This window comes from Bubalus bubalis, chromosome 8 (assembly GCF_019923935.1).
Source record: "Bubalus bubalis isolate 160015118507 breed Murrah chromosome 8, NDDB_SH_1, whole genome shotgun sequence".
NCBI classification, from domain to species: Eukaryota; Metazoa; Chordata; class Mammalia; order Artiodactyla; family Bovidae; genus Bubalus; species Bubalus bubalis.
In genome coordinates, this window is record NC_059164.1 from 107582153 (window position 1) to 107602605 (window position 20453).

Consider the following 20453-nt stretch of genomic DNA (forward strand, 5'->3'; position numbering starts at 1 on the left):
ACCATCTTACATTTCCACCAAAAGCATACGGGAGCCCTGAGTATTTCACACACTCACTCACCCTTTATCTCTCTGATTCCAGCAATCTTGTTGAGTACAAGGAGGTACCTCATTGTTTTTTTATTTGCATTTCCCTGCTGGCTAATGATACGGTGCATCTTCCCACGTACATGTTGGCCATGTGTCTATCTTCACCAGAAAAGTGTCTATTTGGATCCTCTGCACATTTTTCAATTGGGTCATGTATCTTCTTATTGAGTTGTAAGCGTTCCTGATATATCCTATACACATGTCTCTTCTCAAACATGTGATTGGCAAATATTTCTTCCCATTCTGTGGGTTATCATCTCCCTTTCCTGGAAGGGTCCTTTAAAACAAAATGTTTCACTATTTTTGTTAAGTATCTCCTGAAAACATCAGCTTTGAATTCACTCTTTAATGCTAAGGGTAATTTTTATTAAGATGCTGGGTATTAACAAATGAAAAACATGGTTTATACTGGGGAAGTTTTACTAGATTAGGAAAGATACTGTATACTCTACAGAGACATGACGGACCACTACCACCTGGAAGAAACATGTCTGAACTGTCCAAACAGCATTTGGAGTAAGTTTAAATGTAAAAAGCAAGAGTTCTGTGACAACTTTACTAACAGAAATAATATTAACTTAACACTTTCACAGCAGGGAAGATAATCAAAAATAAAAAGTATACAAAATGAAGACTTCATGTGTTTTCCATTTTAAATTTGAAATACTGTATACTCTACAAGGTGATTTTCCTTGGCATACAATATACAGAGCTCTCATGTAAGCAAAGACTCAGAAGACAACATAATAATGTTCTCTGAAAAAAAACTGGTTGTGGATATCTTGGAAGTTGAAAAAAACAGAAACTGGTGTCTACCAAAAAATGAGGAGGTCAGGTGAACTAGCTAGCTGACAGACTAATTTCCTCAAGTGGGAAATGCAGGGCATGAAATAACAGTAAACAAATTGGCACAGACTGGCAGGCTGACAGGAAGAAAGGCGAGCAGGTAGGCAGAGGGTTGAGTAACAGAAATGCTATTCAAGGTGATGCAAGGTGTGGTGCTAAGCCCCGAAAGGAGAGGCAGAAGCTGAAGACCTCAACGGTTAGGAGTTTACTTGAGAAGATGACATATATGAGCAAGGATGGTAAAAAGTGTTAACTATAAAAGCCCAGAAGCCTAAGCAATCAAAATTTGATTGTGCAGGTGGTGGTGACACCTTCAAAGCTTAGGGACCTACCGAAATGACCTGCCTAAATGAATCAAGAGGAGGAGCAGTAGAGGAGTGGGGAATTAAGAGGCACAAACTATTAATAAGCTACAAGGATACCTTGTCCACAAGGGGGATATATTTTACAATAACTATAAATGTAGTATAACCGTTAAAAGGCTGTGGGTCACTACTGTGCACTTGTAACCTATATAATATACAGTAATTGTACTTCAATACAATTTTTTAAAATAATAAACAGGATACATAGGATATGGAGAGAAAATGATCAGAGGGAGGCAGATAATTCTGAGAACTACTCCAACTGACAAGGACAGGATTAGTACCTCAAAGAGATTAACTGCTGAAGCTGAAGTTCCAATACCTTGGCCACCTGATGTGAAGAACTGACTCAGAAAAGACCCTCATGCTAGAAAAGATTGAAGGCAGGAGAAGAAGCGGTCAAGAGATGAAGAGATGGTTGGATGGCATCATCGACTAAATGGACATGAGTTTGAGCAAGCTCCAGGAGTTGGTGATGGACTGGGAACCCTGGCATGCTGGGGTCCATGGGGTTGCAAAGAGTCGTTCATGACTGAGTGACTGAACTGAAATGAAATGACATTAATTGGCAGGAAAAAGAATTAATCAGTATATGGAAACACTGTAAAGAAAAAAACAATAGTCATATTTTTAAAGTTGAAAAAAGAGTATAGGGTTAAGGCTTCAAAGAGTGAACCTTAGTGAATAATAAAGGATGTTAAGTCCTCAAAAGTTCTGAATTTAAGAGAAAGATGAGGTGGTTTCTAATGTGCTAAGTACTTGAGAGACATATATAGAGCTATCTGGTGGAGAGCATATTTCTGGCCACGAATAACAGAGTTGACATCAGTTAGCAATTAGAAAACAAATATTAATCCAATATTGAATGGTGAAAACTAAAAGAATTCTATTAAATATAATTCCCCATAAAAACATCCATGCTGCTTGATTAAAAGTACCTACTGTGGTTCTCCAAGAAGTTATAAAGCAAAGCTGGGGAGCAGAAAGGGAGGAGGTAATATATTGTTTTTCAAGTCCTACTTATACACTTATTGAAGGTAACAAAGGAGTTGGAAGCCAAGAAAAACTGAAGGAAGAAACACAGTCTCCATTTCTGACATTGTGTGTTTTAGTGGCTAAGCGGTGTCCAACTCCTACAACCCGGTGGACTGCAGCCTGCCAGGCTTCTCTGTCCATGGGATTTTCCAGAAAAAAATACTGGAGTGCGTTGTCATTTCCTTCTCCAAGGGGATCTTCCCAACCTAGGGATCAAACCCAGGTCTCCTGCATTGTAGACAGATTCTTTACCAACTGAGCTTAAAACCTGATTCTTTATTAACATATACACACTACTATAAACTAGAAAACCAAAAAGGACCTACTGTATAGCACAAGGAACAATACTTAGTATTTTGCAATAACCTACATGGAAAAGAACCTGAAAATAGATATAAATGTATAACTGAATCACTTTGCTCTACATATGAAACTAACGCAACAGTATAAATAACTATACTTCAATTTAGTTTTTTTAAAAAACGTGATTGTTTCTTATGATTGCTGTTCCTGCTGTGCTAATGAATTTAAATCTCATTAAAGGTCTTCTCACTTTATTTACTACTATACTATACAATGCTTATCTCCAAAAGCTCAAAGGAACAGTGGCCCATTCAGCCTTATAAAGTCTGTTCAGGAAACATCCTATTTCCCTAATAAAGAGAAATGAAGTTTTGACATTGGAAAACGTTCTCTGACTCTGCAGATGTAGGATTTTTTGCTTTGGTTGTTGCTGGCATATGCATATTGAGAAACATTTGTATTTTTCCCTTCACAATACTAGTGAACTTACTTTCTAAATACTCGAGTAAAAATGTGTTTTCCAATTCTTTAATTTCCTTCAGTAGTATTAACATAACAGTTATTAGTTTAAGAAAGTTTCTAATAGTTTAAAAAGTTAAAAGCACCATCATCATTTATTATGTCATCTAAGGTGCCAAAATAAGATCTTAATCATTCCAAATAAGAAGGGGAGTAAAATTTAAAAAAAAAAAAAAAAAAAAAGATGAGGATCATGCAGATTTGAAGAAGCTGGTCAGAATTTCATAAGTTAATGAGAAACAAAAACATGCCTGTTTACTGATGTTATAAGAAGATGAAAGTAAGTGGTAAACATCCATTAGCTTGTTTGGGAAAAATGTTTCTTCTCACTTTTATTTACAATACTGAAGCTGAAAATATAGTATTTGAAAAGGTCAAATGAAATAAAGATAATGGGAGAAAATAATAGCAAATGAAGCAACTGACAAACAACTAATCTCAAAAATATACAAGCAACTCCTACAGCTCAACTCCAGAAAAATAAATGACCCAATCAAAAAATGGGCCAAAGAACTAAATAGACATTTCTCCAAAGAAGACATACAGATGGCTAACAAACACATGAAAAGATGCTCAACATCACTCATTATCAGAGAAATGCAAATCAAAACCACTATGAGGTACCATTTCACGCCAGTCAGAATGGCTGCGATCCAAAAGTCTACAAGCAATAAATGCTGGAGAGGGTGTGGAGAAAAGGGAACCCTCTTACACTGTTGGTGGGAATGCAAACTAGTACACCCACTATGGAGAACAATGTGGAGATTCCTTAAGAAACTGGAAATAGAACTGCCTTATGATCCATCAATCCCACTGCTGGGCATACATACTGAGGAAACCAGAAGGGAAAGAGACACGTGTACCCCAATGTTCATCGCAGCACTGTTTATAATAGCCAGGACATGGAAGCAACCTAGATGTCCATCAACAGATGAATGGATAAGAAAGCTGTGGTACCTATACACAAAGAATACATTTGAATCAGTTCTAATGAGGTGGATGAAACTGGAGCCCATTATACAGAGTGAAGTAAGCCAGAAAGAAAAACACCAATACAGTATACTAACACATATATATGAAATTTAGAAAGATGGTAATAATAACCCTGTATACGAGACAGCAAAAGAGACACTGATGTATAGAACAGTCTTTTGGACTCTGTGGGAAAGGGAGAGGGTGGGATGATTTGGGAGAATGGCATTGAAATACATATAATATCATATATGGAACGAGTCGCCAGTCCAGGTTCAATGCACGATACTGGATGCTTGGGGCTGGTGCACTGGGACGACCCAGAGGGATGGTATGGGGAGGGAGGAGGGAGGAGGGTTCAGGATGGGGAACACATGTATACCTGTGGCGGATTCATTTCGATATTTGCCAAAACCAATACAATATTGTAAAGTTTAAAAATAAAATTAAATTAAAAAAAAATGAAATAAAGATAATGACAGCAACCAATTAATCAATCAAGTATAATAACCTCTTAGTTTTATGAACCCAACATCAATTAGATGTCATCTTAAGGCTCTTTTGATAACTATAAGAAACAAAAAAGAGTACAGGTAATAACAGAAAGTTCAGCATAAATGTTCTTCTATATATATTTCTAAGTTCACTCTATTTTACAATTTTTCCATTCCATGGCTGTGAATAACCTTCTATTTATCTCTAATTTCTCCTCGTTTATTTTGTTGACATATTTACTGTTTGCCTTAAAATAAGTTTCAGAACTATGCTGGTATCATCCATAAAACTGAAAGAAAAAAAAAGTTCAATTCACTACTAACAAATTTTACTAGAAGTAGTGTTCTTGCCTGGAGAATCCCAGGGACGGGAAGCCTGGTGGGCTGCCATCTATGGGGTCGCACAGAGTCGGACACGACTGAAGCGACTTAGCAGCAGCAGCAGCAGCAAGATGTTATTTAGTTTCATGAAAGTGACACTATCCATGTATCACAATAAATAAATTGTGTTTTAATTTTGATTCCAAACTGAATATAAAAGGCAGGTGATAGTATTATTAGTTAAGTGTTGAAAACTTAAAAAAAAAAAAAAAACAGGAAGACACCACCACCAACAGCATCACAATATAAAAATGTTAAAAAGGGAAACGGAATGCTCACTGGTAGGCAGAAGTAAACTCTACATTGACTCTAAAGTTGAAATGCAATCGAAATATCCACTTCCAGTTTGTTCCAACAAGTGCCCAACAAGGATTAAAAATCCACGTATAAAATAATAAGTGAATGTTCCTGACACAATGAGCACCAAATAGTAAATATAACTGAAATCTGTTTCAGTGTCAAAAGATCTCCAAGTACCAAGGTCAACATTCAAAATAAAAAGTCTCATTAGTCTCACAGTGCAGAGAGAGAATAAAGGAAAATGGGTAACTCTCTACCAAGTTATTTTCATACTGATTGGAAACCTGACATTTATGGTTTGTAACTTGTAAAAGTCAGGCTAGCAGAAAAAATTTTCAGTTTGAGGAGATATACAGTGAATGAATCGAAACTCACTATACCTACAACTGTTCAAATAAGAGACTGCATAGCTCAGTTTTCCTTCCTGAAACCTGAATGTCAATTGTGCCTAATAAAGAATAAAACATCCACACTCACATCTCATTCTCAATTTTTGGTTAAACTGAATGAACAATAAAGATGTGAAAGGTCTCAGGAGTCTATATGAAAGTGAAAGTGTTAATTGCTCAGTGGTGTCCAACTCTTTGTGACCCCATGAACTGCAGCCCGCCAGACTCCTTGTCCACAGAATTCTCCAGGAAAGAATAGTGAAGTGGATTGCCATTTCCTACTCCAGGGGATCTTCCAACCCAAGGATCGAACTCAGGTCTCCCACACTGTGGGCAGATTCTTTACCATCTAAGCTACTTGGTTATATCAGTTCATAGGTACATGCTTACAGGAAGGTAAGAAATGTCACCGACACAATATAAAAATAATTTCCTACAGGCAGAACCTCCAAACCATTTCTATACCTCAGGGATCAATGCAAATAAATAGAGAAAAACAACAGAATGGGAAAGATTATAGAGATTTCTTCAAGAAAATCAGAGGTATAAAGGGAACATTTCATGCAAAGATGGGCTCAATAAAGGACAGAAATGGTATGGACCTAAGAAAAGCAGAAGATATTAAGAAGAGGTGGCAAGAATACACAGAAGAACTATACAAAACATATCTTCATGACCCAGATAACCATGATGGTGTGATCACTCACCTAAAGCCAGACATCCTGGAATGTGAAGTCAAGCGGGCCTGAGGAAGCATCACTACAAACAAAGCTAGTGGAAGTGATGGAATTCCAGTTGAGCTAATTCAAATCCTAAAAGATGATGCTGTGAAAGTGCTGTACTCAATATGCCAGCAAATTTGGAAAACTCAGCAGTGGCCACACAGGACTGGAAAAGGTCAGCTTTCACTTCAATCGCAAAGAAAGGCAATGTCAAAGAACATTCAACCTACTGCACAACTGCACTCATCTCACACACTAGCAAAGTAATGCTCAAAATTCTCCAAGCCAGGCTTCAAAAGTACGTCAACCGTGAACTTCCAGATGTTCAAGCTGGATTTAGAAAAGGCAGAGGAACCAGGGATCAAATTGTCAACATCCACCGCTGCTGCTGCTGCTGCTAAGTCGCTTCAGTCGTATCCGACTCTGAAACCCCATAGACGACAGCCCATCAGGCTCTCCCATCCCTGGGATTCTCCAGGCAAGAACACTGGAGTGGGTTGCCATTTCCTTCTCCAATGCATGAAAGTGAAGACTGAAAGTCAAGTCGCTCAGTCGTGTCCAACTCTTAGCAACCCCAAGAACTGCAGCCTACCAGGCTCCTCCATCCATGGGATTTTCCAGGCAAGAGTACTGGAATGGGTTGCCATCACCTTCTCCACAACACCCACTGGATCATTGAAAAAGCAAGAGAGCTCAGAAAAACATCTACTTCTGCTTGACTGACTATGCCAAAGCCTTTGACTATGTGAATCACCACAAACTGTGGAAAATTCTGAAAGAGATGGGAATACCAGACCAACTGACTTGCCTCCTCAAAAATCTGTATAAAGGTCAAGAAGCAACAGCTAGAATTGGACATGGAACAACAGACTGGTTCCAAATTTGGAAAGGAGTACTGTATATTGTCACCCTGCTTATTTAACTTAGATGCAGAGTACATCAAGAGAAATGCTGAATTGGATGAAGCACAAGCGGGAGTCAAGATTGACGGGAGAATTATCAATAACCTCAGATATGTAGATGACACCACCCTTATGGCAGAAGGCAAAGAACTAATGAGCCTCTTGATGAAAGTAAAAGAGGAGAGTGAAAAAGTTGGCTTAAAACTCAACATTCAGAAAACTAAGATCATGGCATCTGGTCCCATCACTTCATGGCAAACAGATGGGGAAACAAGGGAAACAGTGTCAGACCTTATTTTGGGGGCTCCAAAATCACTGCAGATGGTGACTGCAGCCATGAAATTAAGACACTTGCTCCTTGGAAGAAAAGCTATGATCAACCTAGACAGCATATTAAAAAGTAGAAACATTACTTTGCCAACAAAAATCCATCTAGTCAAAGCTATGGTTTTTCCAGTAGTCATGTATGGATTTGAGAGTTGAACTATAAAGAAAGCTGAGCGCTGAAGAATTGATGCTTTTGAACTGTGGTGTTGGAGAAGACTCTTGAGAGTCCCTTGGCCTCCAAGAAGATCCAGCCAGTCCATCCTAAAGGAAATCATTGGAAGGACTAATGCTATTATTATATACTAATATTCATTGGAAGGACTGATGCTAAAGCTGAAATGCCAATACTTCAGCCACCTAATGCAAAGAACTGACTCATTGGATAAGACCGTGATGCTGGGAAACATTGAAGGCGGGAGGACAGAGGATAAAATGGTTGGATGGCATCACCAACTCGATGGACATGAGTTTGAGTAGGATCTGGGAGTTGGTGAAGGACAGGGAAGCCTGATGTGCTGCAGTCCATGGGGTCGCAGTCAGACATGGCTGAGCAACTGAACTGATTCCAGATTTAACTAAACATATGTAGAGTAATGTGCACACAGCTTTTAATGTTGTTAAGTGTGGAAAGATTGCTTTCTGTTTACAAAGAAAAAAAATTATATATGCTTTCTATTTATTTTTCTCCTTTGGTGAAAAAGAACATCACTTCTTTAAAACCCAGAAAGCAAATATATCTCGATTTGTGTTTTTACTTTGAGAAGATCAACAGTTCACCTCTTCAAGAAAATATTAAGAGGCTATTAAAGCATGCTTATAATTCCATTATCATTAGAAAAAATAAGTGTTAGACTAATTTGTAATATAAACATTATTTTTTGCTTTGTTATGTAAGACCAGTTATAAAAAGGCACAAGTGGAATGGAAGTTATAATTGATGCCTCTGCTAAAAATGTTCGATAAAAACCAGAAACAGTGTTCCATTATGACAATAACTCTATCTCATTCCAACAAGAGATGGCATTTTATTTAACCAGAGTTTTTCAAGATAGTCCTTAAAGGCCTACTGAATGCTACAAATTAAAGTATATTTTCTCAAAGATGTCTTTCATTCAGTACTAATTGAGATTTTTAAAAAATGATAGAAGAAAACCAAACTAACAGTCCTGCCTACATAAAGCAACAGAGAATCCCATGAATTTCAGCATATGGACATGGATAAGCCATACACGAATAAGTCTATTATGTTAAACTATTTAACATAAACTATAAGCTTAAGCTAGCATATTTATACCTTAAGATCCCTAAATTTGCTTTCTATGGACATTCACAACCATACTCCTGCAAATTTCAGCTTATATTAATCTTTTCTTCCTCTCAGATGACAAACCCTGCTTATTTCTGGCCAGTAAAAAGATAATGCCTGTCTTCTTATTCCTGTAGTGTTCTATATGCTGTTGAACACAAAGGATGCACAATGCTGTGAATCATGATTAAACTGCCAGTGAAACCCCAGGAAAAGGGCTGATCACTGTAAATAAGATATATAAAATAATCATAAACCAGAAGGACGGGCTTGGATTTGTAACCAATGATAAATTACACATCGAATTACTATTTGTCAAATGAATGATACAGGCTGGTAATGATAAGTATGTTTTAAACATAGTATTACCAATCTGTGCTTTTTTTTAACATAATCAAAAGTTGCTGACAATTGAAAATACACATTGCATTGAATCTATCCTGTACCATCTCCCTCTTAGACTCCTAGAAACATCCCAAAGACATATCATGCCACTGAACAAGTTGAAATACCCTCCTATTATTAAAGGTAATGATGTAACACAGGAGGGGAGGGGCCATTTTTTGACACTTTGATCTTTGTAACAAAATTACACAACAATTTTAACTTAAGGGCAGGAGTAGAATTTCAAAAATATTCCGGAAAAGTCTATTATTTTCCATTAACTTCTATTACTTTGGAATGTGCTTCACACATTTACAACATATATATATATATATTTAGGAAAAGGGTGACAGAGGATGAGATGGTTGGATAGCATCACTGATTCAATGAACATGAACTTGGGCAAACTCCAGGAGATAGTGAGGGACAGGGAAGCCTGGCACGCTGCAGTCCATGGGGTCGCAAAGAGTCGGACATGACTTAGCAACTGAACAACAGCAACAAATGTATAGGATAGATAAATTCTAACTAAAGGGTGTAAGAATTTTAAATAAAATATTTTATAATGCTAATTCTTACAGTCATACATTTATGACTTGAAAGTGAAAATTGCACAGTCATGTCTGACTCTTTGCGACCCCATGGACTATATAGTCCACGGAATTCTCCAGGCCAGAATAATGGAGTGAGTAGCCTTTCCCTTCATCCAGGGGATCTTCCCAACCCAGGAATCAAACCCAGGTTTCCCACATTATCAGGAGATTCTTTACCAGCTGAGCCACAAAGGAAGCCCAACAATACTGGAGTGGGTAGCCTATCCCTTCTCCAGCAGATCTTCCCAACTCAGCAATCAAACCGGGGTTTCCTGTATTGCAGGCAGATTCTTTACCAACTGAGCTATCAGGGAAGCACATTCATGACTTACTGGGGAGGAAATAATCATCAGCAGCCTTTATTATTTTTTGACACCAACAATGGGAAAAGATATGAATTAAAAAAGGAAATACTGGATTTTTTTTACTCTCAGTAAACATATTAGAAAATGCTATACTGTGAAAACTTGGTATTTTAAAACTACTTTTCTTTTTTAAATAACAAGTACAACAGTTCATGGGCTTCCCAGGTGGTGCAGGGTAAAGAATCCACCTGCCAATGCAGGAAACACAAGAGATACAAGTTCAATATCTCAGTGGGGAAGATAACCTGGAGGAAATAGCAACCTACTCCAGCATTCTTGACCGGAAAACTCCATGGGCAGAGGAGCTTGTTGGGCTATAGTCCATGGGGTCGCAAAGAGTCCAACACAAATTGAGCAAATGAGCACGCATGCACATACACAACAGTTCATACAAAGTACCATAAAATTAGGACGAGAACTATAAATGCTTTACATCTATGAAGTACTTCAGGTTTTGGTATCAGTTTCTTCAGTGGCCTATGATAATGTAGTTACTGAAACAAAACATCACGCAACACGATGATCTGAGAGTGGATCCTAAGAAAATAACACTGAGGTCCTCAATATCTGACATTTATAACACTCAAAATAATGAAAGATCTAATTCAACAGCGATGGGCCATCACCTTGGGATGAGAGTCATAAATTATATTTCCAGCCTCAAATCAAGACTACACGCATTTTGTTCTGTATTACTAATGTATTAAAATGGCATCTATTTAAATGACTTTTTTGTAGTCCTCAAATGTTACTGTATGAGTGGGACAGATCTTTCCTGCCAGCCTTATTTACAGGGACTACAGCTTGTACATAACTGTTTTGCTTAATGGACCAGAACCAAGTATGCAAATTGCTCATCAGATCTTTGGCTCAATGTTCACTTAAATGTGCTCAAAGCATAAGTTCTGTGAACCACTAAGAACAGAAAATGACACAAATAGTGTCAATTTGGTAGTTCAATAAACTGTGCTAAGCCTCACCGTTAGAGGATTCTTGAGTCTAATGACTAATCTGCTCATCAGTAGAACAGATGCTTCCTGGATCATCTGAATGAAAATTCAGATACCCTAAAGCCTAGCATTTTTCCAGCTAAGGTATCAGCTGGATCTTTGCTTGGATGCAATTAAATGACAAAAATGCACACGATATTCTACCTATCCAGGTAGTCATAACCAGCAAATCCCTTAAAAACCAAATTTATGATAATGATTGAGATGGCAAGGATGTCTTATTAAAGGGTATCACTATTTCACTTCCACAGAGATCCTGCTATTATAGGTATCTAACACTGCACACTGTTCAGTTCTATTGAATACATTCAAAATTATAAACCATTTCCTCCACTGAGCGCTGAAGAACTGATGCTTTTGAACTGAGGAGCTGGAGAAGACTCCTGAGATGCCTTGGACAACAAGGAGATGAAACCAGTCAATCCTAAAGGAAATCAACCCTGAATATTCACTCAAAGGACTGATACTGAAAGTCCAATACTTTGGCCACCTGATGCAAAGAAGCAACTCATTAGAGAAGATCCTGATGCTGGGAAAGGTTGAAGGCAAAAGAAGGGGACGGCAGAGAATGAGATGGTAGATATCATCACCAACTCAATGGAGATGAATTTGAGCAAACCCTAAGAGAAAATGAAAGACAGGGAAGCCTGGCATGCTGTAGTCCATGGGGTCCCAAAGCGTCGGACACGACTTAGCAACTGAACAACAACAAATAAGCTACTCCCCTACTAGCTTAAACAAGTGTTTTGCCCTATGATTTCCCCTATGATGCCCCATTCAGTTTGTTCTGAACACTGCCAGTAAATTCAGATACAGAAGGATACAGATCAGATTTCCTCGCAACCAAACTTCTGAGTGAAGGAGGAAAGAGGTCATCCTCTCTTACTAGCTTTTCTGTTTCCCAATGGCAGCTTCTTTCCGAGACTCTGAGCAGCTATTACTGGGAAAGCAAATACTCAGAGAGGCTCAGCTTCCTCCAAAGACCAGGACTCCAAAAAAGTTCATCTTAGTTTTACTCTGTAATTGTACACAAATATTAGCCAGTGGTAATGTTCTTTAACTGACTTTCAGTTCAGTTGCTCAGTCGTGTCCGACTCTTTGGGAGCCCATGGACTGCAGCACTCCAGGCCTCCCTTTCCATCACCAACTCCCAGAGTTTACTCAAACTCATGTCCATTGAGTCGGTGATTCCATCCAACCATCCCATCCTCTGTCGTCCTCTTCTCCTCCTGCCTTAACTGACTTATATTCAATTAAATAGCATGATCTTCCCAGGTGCAGTGGTAAGGAATCCGCCTGCCAATGCAGGAGATGCAAGACATGCAGGTTTGATCCCTGGGTCAGGAAGATGCCCTAGAAAAGGGAATGGCTACCCCCTTCAGTAATTCTTGCCTAGAAAATCCCATGGACACAAGACCCTGGTGGGCTACAGTCCATGGGTTTTCGAAAGAGTCAGACATAACTGAGCATGCATGCACTCTCTCTGAAAATAAAATTTCAGACACAGCTTGCCTTCGAAGAAACTATTACAAGGGAGAAGCCACTAAGCAAAGCGGGACAAAAAATTAACACACATAGGAACGTTAATATTTATCTAACACATCACAGGATTTAGAGATCAAACTTTAAAGCAGGACAGGGTAAAAATATATGTTTCCAGATTCTTACGGGTAAGATAACAATTTACAACGTGGGGAAAAGGAAGTGATTCACACCATGTTTCTCCGACTGCTTCTCCAAAGACTACTCTTTTAGAAGACCTTCAAACTAACTGAATAAGCTCTGTGTTACAAGTGAATGGAGAAAACTTTACATCTCTGTAACAAATTTCTGGGAAGTGCTGTGAACATGATGTCTGCATTTCAGGGAAGGCCACCTAAGACCTGAGCACTCTGACGGGGAAAATGACAGGATACCTTCTCAAGAGTTGGACACCATCAACTTTAAGAAATGCAAAATGTTGAATTCACTTTGGGATAGCTGACCCAAAGGTGATGCTTTATTTTTAACTAGCAGCATTCAATTGTCTGCTTAATGCAGAGATAGAATTCTAGAATCCTTTGGAGGTTTTTGTTTGTGTTTTACTTTTACCCTGTTTCAGTGAGGACACAGCGCCACAAAGGCCCTGCTGAGCTTCCCTAGCAAGGATGACTGTTAACAACTTGCTTACAGTCTTGTAACTAATCACACATCAGGCTTAGTTCACTGGACTTAACATCAGCAGAAAAGTCTGTGTGTAAGTGTGTGTGTGTCCCTGTAAACTAACATGGAGCAAATGTAAGTAAATGAATGAATGAGTTTAAAAAATGTATGTTTATATAATGTGTATATATATATATATATATATATATATATATTTATATTTACTAAAATATAAGTAGCCATACTAACTTGAAGCCATTTTCTAGTTACATTAAACACCAACATACCAGTTAGGACACAGATCTACATGGCATAAAAAACACAGTAAAACGGGCAGTCAAAACCTCTACACTAGCTGCCATAGAGGGTACAGAGTCACATGGCCTGGCAACCTCTATTTTAGGGGCATTTTCCTATTTAGTCACAGCATTCCATCTACAACCTTAACTGATGGTTAAAATACACATAAAAATCATTTCATGGGCAATAATGAAAAAGAAAAAATGCAAGTATAAAACAAATAATGAAGGAAATATTAAATAGCTAATGGGGACTGTCACTGTCTCATTATAAAAAGTGATATTTTAAATCTTTAAAAAGCACATATATTTCTATAATTAAAGATGAAAATCTAGGGTAAAACTGAGGCATGTATTTTCTCAAAAATAAGGTTAATCTACCATTCTCACAAAGAAATTAAGAAAGGAGCATTACAAGCACTGCAATAAAAATATACAGTAAATCTCTTTAGAAATTAAAGTCAGAAGATAAGGGTGTTGCTTAATTGCATAATTTTATACTCTTCTCTATAATAAACGATATACCTTACCATAATACCTTAATGGACAAAGAGGATATATTCCAATGACACATTTGTTACCACTTCAACTGTCAAAGACATAAAATGAAAGAGGAAAAAAGGAATATATTCTTTGCACTTGAGCTATGAGGAAAAAAGGTGAGACTAATGAAAACAGCAGTTCTGATTGGTTACACCAGGAAATACAAAGTAAGCATTTGGGAGTCTTAGAGCAGAGGAAAAAAGAAATTGGTCAACAGAGCTCCAGTTCAGCAGAAGTAGAAAAGGGACCCAACCTAGTCTGAGAAACGCGAGGAATCTTGGCCGCAGGGGAAGAGTGTGTGTGTGTGCATACACCTGCTGCCCACTAACTGGTTCACAGCAGGGCAAAAGGATTTCCAGCATCTAGAAAGTACCAAAGACAGACCCTGACCTTCAGCAATTGCTAGGATGACCTACAATGGCTGCTCCCAGGCTAGTCTCACCAGAACCAGGAGGAAAACACCTCTGTTAAGCATTCCGTATCCTTCTTTAAGAAGCTGAGCCTCAAGGAGGGATCAGGTGATACTTCTAAGTAAGAGAAGCAAAAGACAAATACTAGGGAGAAAATCTCTACCTGGGCACACTAAGTAAGGAAGCTTTTATACACAGGAGGTGGCATTTGAGTTAGACCTTTAAAGATGAGTCAAAGGTTGAAAGATGAATAAGTATAATAAAAATCTATTTCAGGCAACAACAAAAAAAGGCAGTTCAATTATATCAGTCATTAAATACATAGGATGGGGTAGCAGCAGCAGATGAGGACAGAGGAAAAACTATATTAGAAACACACTCAAAAAAAGAAACCCAAAAAGATGGACTATGACTAGCCCTTTCAGAGTCAGCTTTAGGAATAACCCTAAGGTGATTCTGAACTTTCAAGGTGATTATCAAAAATGTTTCCTTTGAAATCCTTCTAATAGACATAATGTATACAAATAAATACAATAGGAATGAAATAGCTATTTCTTTAATATACCAAGTATTTTAAAGCTACCAACCAATATCTACATATAAAAATTACAAGTATCCAATTTCTCTTAATGAAAATAAACAAAATGGACACCAGAAGTGAAAGAAGAAAAGTCCCATGGAATAGAGAGATAGTGGTAGAAAAGGAGAGGAAAAAGAAAACTTCACATGCTGTAAATCTGTTAACTTTGGCTGAGCTTCACTTCAAGTCATCAGGAGAAAAGAGTCCTGGGGTGCATAATTTACAAAAGAAAGGGTCAGGACAACAAGGCTCTTTATAGCAGATCACGGCACTTCAAACTTCAGCCTGACGGCAATACTGATCACCAGCACAAAATCCGTAGGATTAGTGGGGCAAGTCATGATTCTGTTAAAAAGTATTTATTCAGCTAAAGTGTTTTTCTTTAAAGAAAGACAAGCATACAGACATGAGCCAAGCAGATGCAATTAATCAAATGCTACAACAGGTTCACAGCTTTTGAGAAGCAGGGATACAGCACGCTCCTTCTGAGGCCTTGTGGCTCTTGATGAAGATGCTGTCATCAAGAACAGGCTGCAACCTTACGCCTCCACAACCCCATCTTCCCACCCCACCAGGGAAGTTCCAACCACAACTGAGAGCCCCGAGTCCCACCTGCACCTTTCCTGCCCACCAGCTCTCCATTCCAACCAAAGCCCAGAGCCCAGAGTCCCACCCCCAGCTTCGAGCCCCATGCCTGGCACAGAAGGGCCTCAATAGGTCCATTACAAACAGAACAGAGGGGAAAAAATGATACTACAAAACCAAAGACCTTGCTTGTTTTTCAGTTCATGAAATGTCACATGTGCCTCCCTTTAACCTGAAAAAGCCACTGGATCTGTCAAAATATCTTACGACTTAAGCCTCATCCAAGAACAGAGTATGTTGCCCATATCCTCATGTGATCTTAAGGTTGGTTTCCAGAGGAATAAGAGAAACAGACATCCAGCAAAGGAAAGTAATTCCTTATTAGAGGAAAAAGCTCTAAGACCAAAGATTAAACATAATGGCATTGACATAACCTGATCATCGATTCATAATCTGATTAATATGGTCACCACTGTTCTGCGGATCAAATGCAAGAGGCAGTTTGAGGCCAGGAATTCACGTTAAAAATGAGGATGCATTCAGGACGTCAAACTCCTAGAAACCTGATATATGATCAATTTATGCAACCGTATCCCACGTAAATGAATGTCTGTGGGTTTCTTATTTCTTTTTTTTTGTATTTCAATTTCATGTAACTCAAGAGACGTCTCCTACTATCTGTGAGGACCCAGTAAGCTTGGTGACCCTGAGATGAAAAACAATGACCCACAACAAGAAATAACCAGAGCCATTCAAACACAGACATCTCTATTTCTTTCACTTACCATATATTTCAGGGTGAAAAAGACATTTACTGGAAGAGAAAGCCTGGCTCAAGGGGGAAAAAAAAAAAAGAGAGAGAGAGCAAGGGAGGGAGGGAGGGAGGTTAAGAAATCTAACAGCGATAGTCACAAAGGCCAATAATCTCTGATTGCCACAGAACATTTTGTGAGATACTAACTAGACTCTCGTTTTACTTATCTACCTACCTATCAAATATTTATTTTATGTCCCCAGATTAAATCCAGAGTACATAATGTTAGACAAGTAGGGATATATTCTAAGAAGTGTGACCAAAAAGTCCTTAAAACTTCATGATGTAGTAGAGTGAAAACACACTCAAAAACTTTTATAATTTTAATCTCCCTTGAAGCCCTTCTTTAAGTCATTTAAACTAGATTTTATAACATGTGAACTAACATCTTCAAAGTAGTCTTTCCTTTGAAGGGAATCTCAAGAAATACCTACTCAACAGAAGCCTTTCACATATACATTAAAGGTAAAATATAGACTTATTTATATAAGAGACTTATGCTATGCAGTAGCCTTCAAATTTTCGTGTGTTTTGGTTTTGTGGTCAGCTCTCACCACTTAATTTCTGCTCTTGCCAAATCTTAACATTCACAGAAGTTACAGAAAATGCTGCAGGCATAAATTAGCTCAAGAGAAACAGCAGGGCAGCCTCCAGCCATGACTTACTTGCTGAAATGAAATCTTAAGACACAATTCTGTCTCTCTTCCCCCAAACCACTGATGCTGCTTTTCTATGGGACACTCTTGTGAAAATCAGCTCAAGCTCAGAGTTTCCCTATTTCATTGCCATTTCTTAGAAGAACAGCAACACAAACACAAGCCCACAGCCTCTGTTACGAGAGTCACAAAAAACCTATTTCTTAGTCTTTGTTAAGAGAGTTGCTTTTTATAATGGTTCATGCCTCCAAAATGATGAAGAATTATCCTAAAGGCATACATGAAAGAATTTAGCATTTCAATAACCTAAAGAAAAGTTATTTGGGAAATGAGAATTATCTAACCATTTCAGCACACAGTACACTTTAGATACCTTTACTTCCCTTCATATACGTGTACTGACCAAGTGTTCATTTTTTAATGCAAATCAAATGATTAGTCAAGTGGGCCTTAGAAAGCATCACTATGAACAAAGCCAGTGGAGGTGATAGAATTCCAGTTGAGTTATTTCAAATCTTAAAAGATGATGCTGTGAAAGTTCTGAACTCAATATGTCAGCAAATTTGGAAAACTCAGCAGTGGCCACAGGACTGGAAAAGGTCGGTTTTCGTTCCAATCCCTAAGAAAGTAAATGCCAAAGAATGCTCAAACTACCACACAATTGCACTCATCTCACACGCTAGTAAAGTAATGCTCAAAATTCTCCAAGCCAGGCTTCAGCAATATGTGAACCATGAAATTTCAGATGTTCAAGCTGGTTTTAGAAAAGGCAGAGGAACCAGAGAGCAAATTGCCAACATCTGCTGGATCAATGAAAAAGCAAGAGAGTTCCAGAAAAACATCTATTTCTGCTTTATTGTATATGCCAAAGCCTTTGACTGTGTGGATCAAAATAAACTGTGGGAAATTCTTCAAGAGATGGGAATACCAGACCACCTGACCTGCCTCTTGAGAAACCTATATGCAGGTCAGGAAGCAACAGTTAGAACTGGACATGGAACAACAGACTGGTTCCAAATAGGAAAAGGAGTTCGTCAAGGCTGCATACTGTCACCCTGCTTATTTAACTTACATGCAGAGTACATCATGAGAAATGCTGGGCTGGAAGAAGCACAAGCTGGAATCAAGATTGCTGGGAGAAATATCAATAACCTCAGATATGCAGATGACACCACCCTTATGGCAGAAAGTGAAGAAGAACTAAAGAACCTCTTGATGAAAGTGAAAGAGGAGAGTGAAAAAGTTGGCTTAAAGCTCAACATTCAGAAAACTAAGATCATAGCATCTGGTCCCATCACTTCATGGCAAATAGATGGGGAAACACTGGAAACAGTGGCTGACTTTATATTTTGGGGCTCCAAAATCACTGCAGATGGTTATTGCAGCCATGAAATTAAAAGACGCTTACTCCTTGGAAGGAAAGTTATGACCAACTTAGATAGCATATTCAAAAGCAGAGACATTAGTTTGCCAACAAAGGTCCGTCTAGTCAAGGCTATGGTTTTTCCAGTAGTCATGTATGGATGTGAGAGTTGGACTATAAAGAAAGCTGAGCACCAAAGAATTGATGCTTTTGAACTGTGGTGCTGGAGAAAACTCTTGAGAGTCCATTGGACTGCAAGGAGGTCCAACCGGTCCTGGGTGTTCATTGGAAGGACTGAAGTTGAAGCTGAAACTCCAATACTTTGGCCACCTGATGCAAAGAGCTGACTCATTGGAAAAGACCCTGATGCTGGGAAAGACTGAGGGCTGGAGGAGAAAGGGACAACAGAGGATGAGACGGTTTGATGGCATCACCCACTCAATGGACATGAGTTTGGGTAGGCTCCAGGAGTTGGTGATGGACAGGGAGGCCTGGCGTGTTGCAGTTCATGGGGTCACAAAGAGTTGGACACAACTGAGCGACTGAACTGAACTGATTATCTGGTGAATGTCAGGCCTGAGACATTTTCAAATGAAACTCACTGCAGAAAACCTAATGAAATGAAGAACTTCAGTCAGCTCAAAAATCTACATCATATCACACTATGTGCAAAACAGGACCATTAACCACCCCCAAAATATGAGGTTGAGTATGTGGTTTTCATTATCCAATGTTTCTAACAGCTCCTATCAATGAATATTTTATCAATTTCTAACATTTGCTGTAAAACACAGTTTTACATGCACTCCTAAAAATATTATAAAACATGATACAATAAGTTCAGGTAAAAAAAGATGTACCTAGTCAGTCTGCTTTGGTCTTTATGAGAAATATCAACCATATTAGATTCTTTCTTTCAATCACTGTAATTACTAAGCCATTATGTGCCACGCACAGCACTAGACAACAGAGATAAAGTGACAAAAAAGACCTTTTGGCTTTAAGATACCCAAATAACTACCTAATTACAGGTTAGTAAGCAGTAAGTGCTATGAAAGATAAGTTAATAAGTTTACTTTTAGGGCAATGTTAGTAAAACTACAATGTGAAATTTTAAGTTAGCTAATTTAAAGTTGGCTAAATTTGTAACACCAAGAGTTTTCATCCTGAGCATATTGAACATGAAAAATTCTTTCTACAAAATTAACTACATAATAATTTATTCCCTCTAGTATCACAACTACCTTTGTCCAGATGTGAGCTGATTAACCTAACAGATTTGCATTCTAAGACACACAACCTCAACAAGGAGAACACTAGTCTGGGCTGGTAAAAGAAAATCAACAATATGCTACAATATATCATGAATCAAGATTTCTGTTTATCTAATTTGATCTAAAACTTACAGTGAAAACATAGCAAAAGTATCCCTTAGGAAAAAAAAAAAAACAAGACTTCATTAAAGAACAGAGGTTCAAAATGGCAAATGCTATTTAATACTACTTTCTTGAGTTAATTCTATAAAAATCAAAGATTAATGTAAAAGAGTTAATAAAGCCTATTTCTTACATGAAACTTCATAGAAGTTTATTTCAGTAAAAATATTCCATTTTTAACTATATTTTTCTGCACCCCTAGAAATTCTAATATACTGGTAACTGTCTTCTTCTTTTATCTTCCAGTCATCCTGAAGAAATCTAATTACTGAATGCTGGAATGAGTGAGGCTTGTGGAGGTTTTTTGCTGTCACTGGAGCCA

At 38.1% G+C, this 20453-nt stretch overlaps 1 protein-coding gene across 9 annotated transcripts in view; it reads right to left on the bottom strand.

Moving 5' to 3' along the window:
- Nucleotides 1-20453, bottom strand: part of TPK1 (thiamin pyrophosphokinase 1) — a 386269-nt gene that overhangs the window by 275389 nt on the left and 90427 nt on the right. The window lies entirely within an intron of this gene.